At 31.1% G+C, this 7,899-nt stretch overlaps 1 pseudogene; it reads right to left on the reverse strand.

Moving 5' to 3' along the window:
* Positions 1-279: 279 nt before the first annotated feature.
* Positions 280-2,354, reverse strand: LOC124926876 (annotated as a pseudogene).
* Between the last annotated feature and the right edge of the window lie 5,545 nt (positions 2,355-7,899).

Consider the following 7,899-nt stretch of genomic DNA (forward strand, 5'->3'; position numbering starts at 1 on the left):
ACATGGAATTATGGAGACCGTTTTAAATTAGACTGAGACACATTCTTTTCAATTTTGTATAAATTGATAAAATTTTGACTTGATAAATAATTTCTTGACACATTGGTCTAACTTGGTACTTAATTAAAATTGTCATAAATAAATATTTATTTATCTTGGTGAGATTTAATTTAATCATTAGATTGTCTAATATCAAGTTCGATATTAAACAATACAGGTAATTGATTTTTCTTTTTATTGTTATTCTAAATGTTTTTCTTATTAATTACTGGAACAAATAAAACATGACTTCATTCAATAGATAAATAAGTAATTACTTACCGAAACAAAATAGGTGACCACAACCACCACCACCTTAATTTAACTTAGAGGCAATCATAATAATTTGGTATTCGTTTCAAATACCTACAATACATTAAGGAACTACTAACAACTCCGATTAAGTCAGTTCGAATTTTCGGTTTTTATGGGATAAGAAGGCATCATCGCTATGCCGCATTTCCCTCTTCCCATGTCATCATCAACAATGTTGTTCCTCTTGATCCTAATATATCCATTTTCACCCCAATTTGATCCCCATGAATTCCTCACTATCCAATAATCAATTCCGTTCTCATTTCCATATCCCACCACCACCACTGCATGATCTAGGGAGGTTCCGCAGTTTCCCGTGAAAATACCCTTCCATAACCAAAAGAATCACAAAATATATAGTCACTTATAGATCTCAAATTCCCAAAAATGATCACTTTTCAATTATAACTACTTACCGAGACATAATGTTTGAATTCAAAGCCATAGGCTTCAATGCCGACACTAATGGGCTGGTGTGCAACCGCTTTCTTTAAATCATTTTCGCTGTTGGATGGTACGTATTCGTAACCGTCTATGCTCACCACCTTTGAATTCACCTGTGCAATGAATCAACCAAATGATCAATATACATACTTATACAAATTAACAAACCCCATAGTCAAAAGTTCACGATAACCTTAGTGGCATTGCATGTGCCATCGGCTTCTAGAAAAGGATAATCTTTTTCGCTGTCTATACCACCGTTACTAGTAATGAATTCGAATGCGTAATCCATTAGCCCGCCTTCGCAGCCTGCGTTGACACTTCGGTCGCAGTCGATAAGTTCTTGCTCAGACAAATCAATCAGCTCTCCTGTCCTTATCTTGTTGATTCCTTCCACAGCTGCAATCGCTGAGAAAGCCCAACAACTTCCTGATATTTAAGAAACAATACTAAGGAGATTACAATATAATACATGAATTCAAATTGTTCAAAAACTTATGAAGCTAGAATTAACATTGCTGTCATGATGTTCACTTAAACATAAACATAAATATAAACAATCTTATGTGAGAATATAGCAGTGAGTTTAATTGTTCCAAAACAATTAAATTATTTTCATCTTAAAAATCGAACTATTCACATTTATTTCTTTCTTCAAATTGTTCCAAAACTATTAAATTATTTTTATTTACACTCTCACACAAATACTGTTTATTTTGGTTTTGCTTTCTCTACTGATGAAATTTAGTCTGAACAAATAAAATTTAGTCGGAATTAAGAGAACAAATGTCCCGAATCACAGTTTGAATTCCATTTAGAAAAATAATAATATAGATTGAAGTGGAGGAAATAACTATAAGCGAGATCCAAGCCTAGCCCAAAAAAAATAATTTATTACTCGATATATATATCACACTTTTTTAAAAATAATTATAATTATATCTACCTAGTCATGGTGTTTTCTAAATAAAAAAAAAATAAAAAATGAGTAGATAATTGAGATTAATTTTGAAAACTGACCGCATTTTCCCTGATTCCTAATAGTTGAAACGGCGCCTTCAGTCCTCCAGTCAACCGATTCCCGGCAGAGTTTCACCTGAGGAGGCAACATTCCTTTGGCTGGCCACCTTTGACTGAACAAATTGGCGACGGGCATCATATTTCATGCCGAGGTAGTAGGCTCGGTACTCTTCATCGGTCAGATCGGAAAACAAGTTCAATCCAACCTTGTAGGTCCTATTCACGGAGTTATGAGCATCTATGAACACCAAATTATCCTTAAAAATGTTGAAACGCTTTTCGGATTCCTCAATTCCGTTGTAGACTTTTCCATTCTCGATCATCCACCTTTTGTAAATATCCATCGTTTCTTTGTCGGTTCTGGATTTTGAGGGGTGATTGTTATCATATTCGATGATTGACATGTCACCCATCGTGAGGCTGACGGTGGCGGAGAAAAAGAGGAGGAGGAGGAGGAGGAGAATGGTGGTGGTGGTGGCCGGAGTCGTCATGTTTAATTAATGGTGTGAGTGGAGAGAAAGAGGTGAGTTCATGTTCTCAAGGATGAAATGAGGACTAATTTATAAATAAATGAATATATGTACTATTTAAATGTTTAAGTGGATATTTTATTAAATCATTATTAGATTATGATATCTTCTTATTTAATATTTTTTCTTTTAATCTAGTTTACTAGCATAAAACTTAAATTGTTTTGGGTTGCAAATTTTTTTTATTTATATTTGAGTTATATGATCTGATTTTTTTATATATTAAAAATGATAAATTTCGTTTTTTTTTTTTTTTTAAGTATAACCACAATTCCACACAACATGACATAAAAAAAAAATCTCAATATGGAGGAAATTTGGGAAAGTGAATGACAGTTATTACTTCATTGGCTAAAAAAATGATAAAAGAGAAGGAGAGAGAGAAAAGAGAAATTTTATATTTTTTCAACGAATAAGATTACGGCATGTAATTTTCTCTCTCAAATTAATTTTGGAGAAGTACGATTAATATCTCAATGGACTCTAGTTGCTCTTACGAACGAATCTTGAAAATTGTCATAGTATTAATAATAATACAAATCAGAAAAATACTATTATTAAAAGTTTAACGATTTCTCTCCAACCAAATAGTTGGTTGGAAAATTAGTTGGAATGATAACCCAAATATATATATGTTATATCAATCTCAACAACATAAATTTCTGAGTTAGTTAATTGAATAGATTAAACTTTAATTGATATTTAATTTTTTTATAATTTTTTACTAGTTGTTTTTACTATTTATATTTATTTAATTTATGAGGTTGATTGTATTTTTTTATTAGGATTATTTTTTAAATATAAAAAATATACAACTACCAACAAATTATTGTTATTAGTTTTAAACCATTATAAATAATAATATTGATTGTAGATACATTTGTTTACAAAAACAAAATTCAAAAAATTTAATAAATTTTGTCAAATTTAAGTTTTTATTTTATTTGTTATTACCTCTAGGAAACACTTCTTTTATTATTATTCTTGATTATGATGGGAAATTATAAAAAATAATCCTCACTTCTTTAAAATTATTAATAATTATTAATTTTTTTTCCTCTAATTATTTTTTAAATAAACTTCAATCCAAACAAGGTCTATATATTATATTATATTTATTATTTAAGAGAAATAAGTATGAGAGAGAAATTAGAAAAGAAAATAAGGAAGTGAATAACGTGGCGCAATTTAATTGGCTGAAAAAATAATAATTTTTTTTCTTTTTTTTTCTCACCCTCTTCATCTTTTTCCAATTAGTGATATAGTGACACATCAGTCTTTCTTATTCTCTCTCAAATCTTTTTCATCTATTATTTCTCTATATTTAATTTAACTTCAATATAAAAAAATATCACTTAATAAATTTATTTATATTTTTAAATTTTAAAAACAATAATAATATTGTAATAATTTTAAGATAAATTATATATACATTATTTTTTAGACAGAAAAATCTGATAATAAACTCGTGTTTATAATTCTGTCTTTAAAAGTGAAACATGTGGTCAAAGTTTCTCACGGGTTGTACCAATCTTATCTTTTCTGCTCCACCAACACCACGTGATCCACGTGGAGATGGGATTGCTTCCGAATTTTATAATGAGTGAGTGAACGTACAATTCAATTAAAAAATATTAACAAAATAATAATTTTATTTTAGTAAAATTAAAATTCCAATTTATATAAAGTTTTATTTTATATTATAAATTTATTCAAATAAAAATAGAATTATATATATTTTAAATAATATGATGCTTTTTTTGGAAGTTAGTTACTTCAACTTAATAACTTTCTTAATAAAAATAATAATATATTGATCTTATTTAAAAATAGGGCCACTAAGTTTTGCATCCATAGGAAAACATTTTCAAACCTTTATTAATGACTGTTGCTTGGGTCCCAGACCCAGCTCAGCTTTTCAAACTTTTTTTTCTCTATATATATATCATATAAAAAAATATCTTCTATTTGATTTTGTTTAATTAGTGTAATTATTAAAATGTCTTTTTTATTTATTTATATTTAACATTAAATTTAATCTTTATAAATATAAATATAAATATAAATATAAATATAAATAATCATGATACATATTCTTTACAATACATAAACTTATTTTATTTGAAACTTTTATTTATAAAATGTTCTACAAAATCTGAATTACAACCATAATTGAAACAAAAACTATAATTAAGTATTCAAACTCGGCCAACTTATAATTTTATAAAAATGATTTTTATATATAAGTTACATTAAAGAATTCATATTGGTTTGTATTACGACGTAGAAAAATGGGTAGGTAGTGGCTTGGTTAAGGAAACTCATCGGAGCGGAACCGTATTGAAAGCGAGTCTTCGTAGGACAGTTGTCATTACTTGAACACGAACCTCAGTGATCTATACATAACCAGGATGAAACTTGTGTGAAATTAAGTGAAGGTCCGAAGGTTGAAAATCAATGAATCAACGAATGAGTTATGATTTGGGTGAAATGTCACTCTCGAACCTAACATGAGTTATTTATTTTAATTTCTTTGTTCCTGAATTTTGATCAAAGTAATGTGTGAAAGGGGTTATTGTTTGTAATTAATTTAAGATACTTAGAGTTGGTAAAATATGTATTTATATCATTGTTGTCACATGTGATTTTGAAGACATGAATATCATTACAAAATCTTTTTTATGTTTCTTATATAAATCCATATTCAGATACATTAAGATTTAAAACATAATTCATGTTAGTTAGCAATATAATAAATAATTATTTCTGGTTCTATGGTATCTGCATACAAAAATAAATATATATATTTTTTCAAATGAAATCATTTTAAGGCTTTTTTTTTGTTATTGCCCTTCAGTTTTTTAGTTTTATATAATTAACTATTATGGTTAATGATTAAAGAAATTTCATTATAATGTGTGTCACTATATAAACGGTCCGATTGAATACCTAGTTCTTGAACAAAATTTACCTCAATAATATTGTGTACTAGTAAAACAAGTAAAATTATAATTAAAAAAATATCAATTCTTATTCTCCTCCTTAATTAATGGATTTAAATATTGTTAAATAGAGCCATCAAATATAATATTTTTGAGGTTCTTCAATATTTATTTCATCATATTTTGTCTCTATTAAAGCGTCAACACATACAAAGGGTCTACCAATTAATAAATGATGTTGTTTCCCAATACATTGAATCTTGTATATATAAATAGTGTTGATGTAATATCAAAGAAATATATAGAAAATATAATTTCCCTTCTATCTTACTCTCTCATTCACTCTTCTCTACTTATCATTTATTCTATATTCTCTAACTTGGTATCAGAGCAATCAACAGGGAAACCCCTCTTACATCGACCCCCTTCTCAAATGGCTCAAAATAATGCTTACTCTCTTCAACATACATCTATTATCAAACTCGACCAAAAGAACTTTATTCTATGGCGTTCTCAAGTTGTACATGCTCTCAAAGGGTACGGATTCTTTGGAGTTGTCAATGGAGATCTCCCAGCTCCTATTAAAACCGAAGAAGCATCGACTTCCACTGAGCTTCAGGCCTGGGAACAACAAGATCAACGTTTGTTAAGTTGGCTCCTCGGAACACTATCTGAATCAGTGTTTGCACAGGTCGCAGGTGAAAACTGTATTTCATCTCAATACCTCTAGGAAACACTTGAACGACGTTTTGCTACTCAATCCAAAGCTAGATTAATGCAGCTCCGCCTTCAACTTCAAACTATCAAAAAAGGAGAATCATCCATGGAGTCTTATCTCCAAGCTATCAAGGTCATAACTAATAACCTTGCGGCTGTCGGGCAAAAAGTTGCAGACGAAGATCTTATTCTCTACGTTCTTGGTGGCCTTGGACCCGAGTATGAATCCCTTCTAGTCGCAGTTACTACACGTCCAGATTCTATTAATGTCGACGATCTTTCTGGATTACTTCTCACACATGAAATCAGACTTGAGTCTCTCTATGCCAACTCGTCAATTGCTAATGTTGTATATAGCCGTCGCGGAACTTCAGCGACTACGAATCATACTAAAAAAGGTGTATTTTCTCCCTCTTTTGGATCTTCTACTCGTCCATCGGCACCAGGTGGCTCTTTTCACTCACAACAGAGTGCCTCTACTACATCTTCTATTTTAGGCCAGTCATCAAATTTCTTTAATTCAAGGATTGGCCCATCTCGCCCTCATCGTCCCTATCGTGGTTCTCAAAATCAAAATCGGCCTAAATGTCAAACATGTGGTCGTTTTGGACATCTCTCTAATATGTGTCGTTCTGGTTTAATTTGTCAACTTTGTAATATTCCAAGACATTCTGTAGGAACTTGTCGACGCAGATTCGACCAGAACTTTTGTTCATCTTCCTCATCGACAGCTATGATGGCAACTCCATCTATTATATCTGACTCAGCTTGGTACCCTGATTCTGGAGCAACTAATCATTTGACCGCTAACTTGGACAATCTCTCCATTCATTCTCCTTACAATGGTGAGCAAAAAATTCTAATTGGGAATGGAAATGGGCTAAATATTTCTAATATTGGACATTCGTCATTTAATGGTACGCACAGATCTATGCATCTTAAAAATATTTTGCATGTTCCCATGATTACGAAGAACTTGCTTAGTGTGACTCGATTTACAGCCGACAATAATGTATTCTTTGAATTTTATCCAACCTTTTGTGTTGTGAAGGATCAGGTCATGAAGAAGGAAATTCTTCGAGGAACCTTGCATAATGGATTATATCGACTACTTAGTCCAAATAGTGCACCCAAACAAACATTTATTAGTTCCCGATCAACTACATCAATTTGGCACTCTCGATTGGGTCACCCGTCTCCTGCAACTTCTACTTATGTTATGTCTCATTTTAAGTTACCTTTGTTGGGTAATATGCATACTGAATTTTGTGATGCTTGTCAATTTGGGAAAGCTCATAAACTTCCTTTTGTATCATCCAAAACGTGCTCTTCTGCACCTTTAGAGCTTATTCACTCAGATGTTTGGGGACATGCTCCAATTTTTTCCTCTAATTGTTTTCGGTACTTTGTTATTTTTATTGATGATTATAGTCGATTTACTTGGCTCTATCCGCTCAAACGCAAATCTGATGTGTTGACATTATTTATTCAATTTAAAGCATTAGTTGAAAACCAATTCAGTAAAAAGATAAAAACTCTACAAACTGATGGGGGAGGCGAATATCGTACCTTTGGACATATTACCTCTCTTAATGGTATACATCATAGACTCAAATGCCCTCATACAAGCGAGCAAAATGGGGTAGCCGAGCGGAAAATTCGTCATCTTACTGAAACATCTCTTACTCTACTTGCTCATGCATCTATGCCCCTGTATTTTTGGGATGAAGCCTTCTCCACATGTACCTATCTTATCAATCGATTACCTACTCTTGTCTTGGGTAATCGATCTCCCTATGAAGTATTGTTCAATCGAACTCTCAATTACAACTTTTTGCGCACTTTTGGATGCCATTGCTATCCTCTTATTCGAGCTTACAACAAGCACAAAC

The sequence above is a fragment of the Impatiens glandulifera genome, chromosome 2, assembly GCF_907164915.1.
Source record: "Impatiens glandulifera chromosome 2, dImpGla2.1, whole genome shotgun sequence".
NCBI classification, from domain to species: domain Eukaryota; kingdom Viridiplantae; phylum Streptophyta; class Magnoliopsida; order Ericales; family Balsaminaceae; genus Impatiens; species Impatiens glandulifera.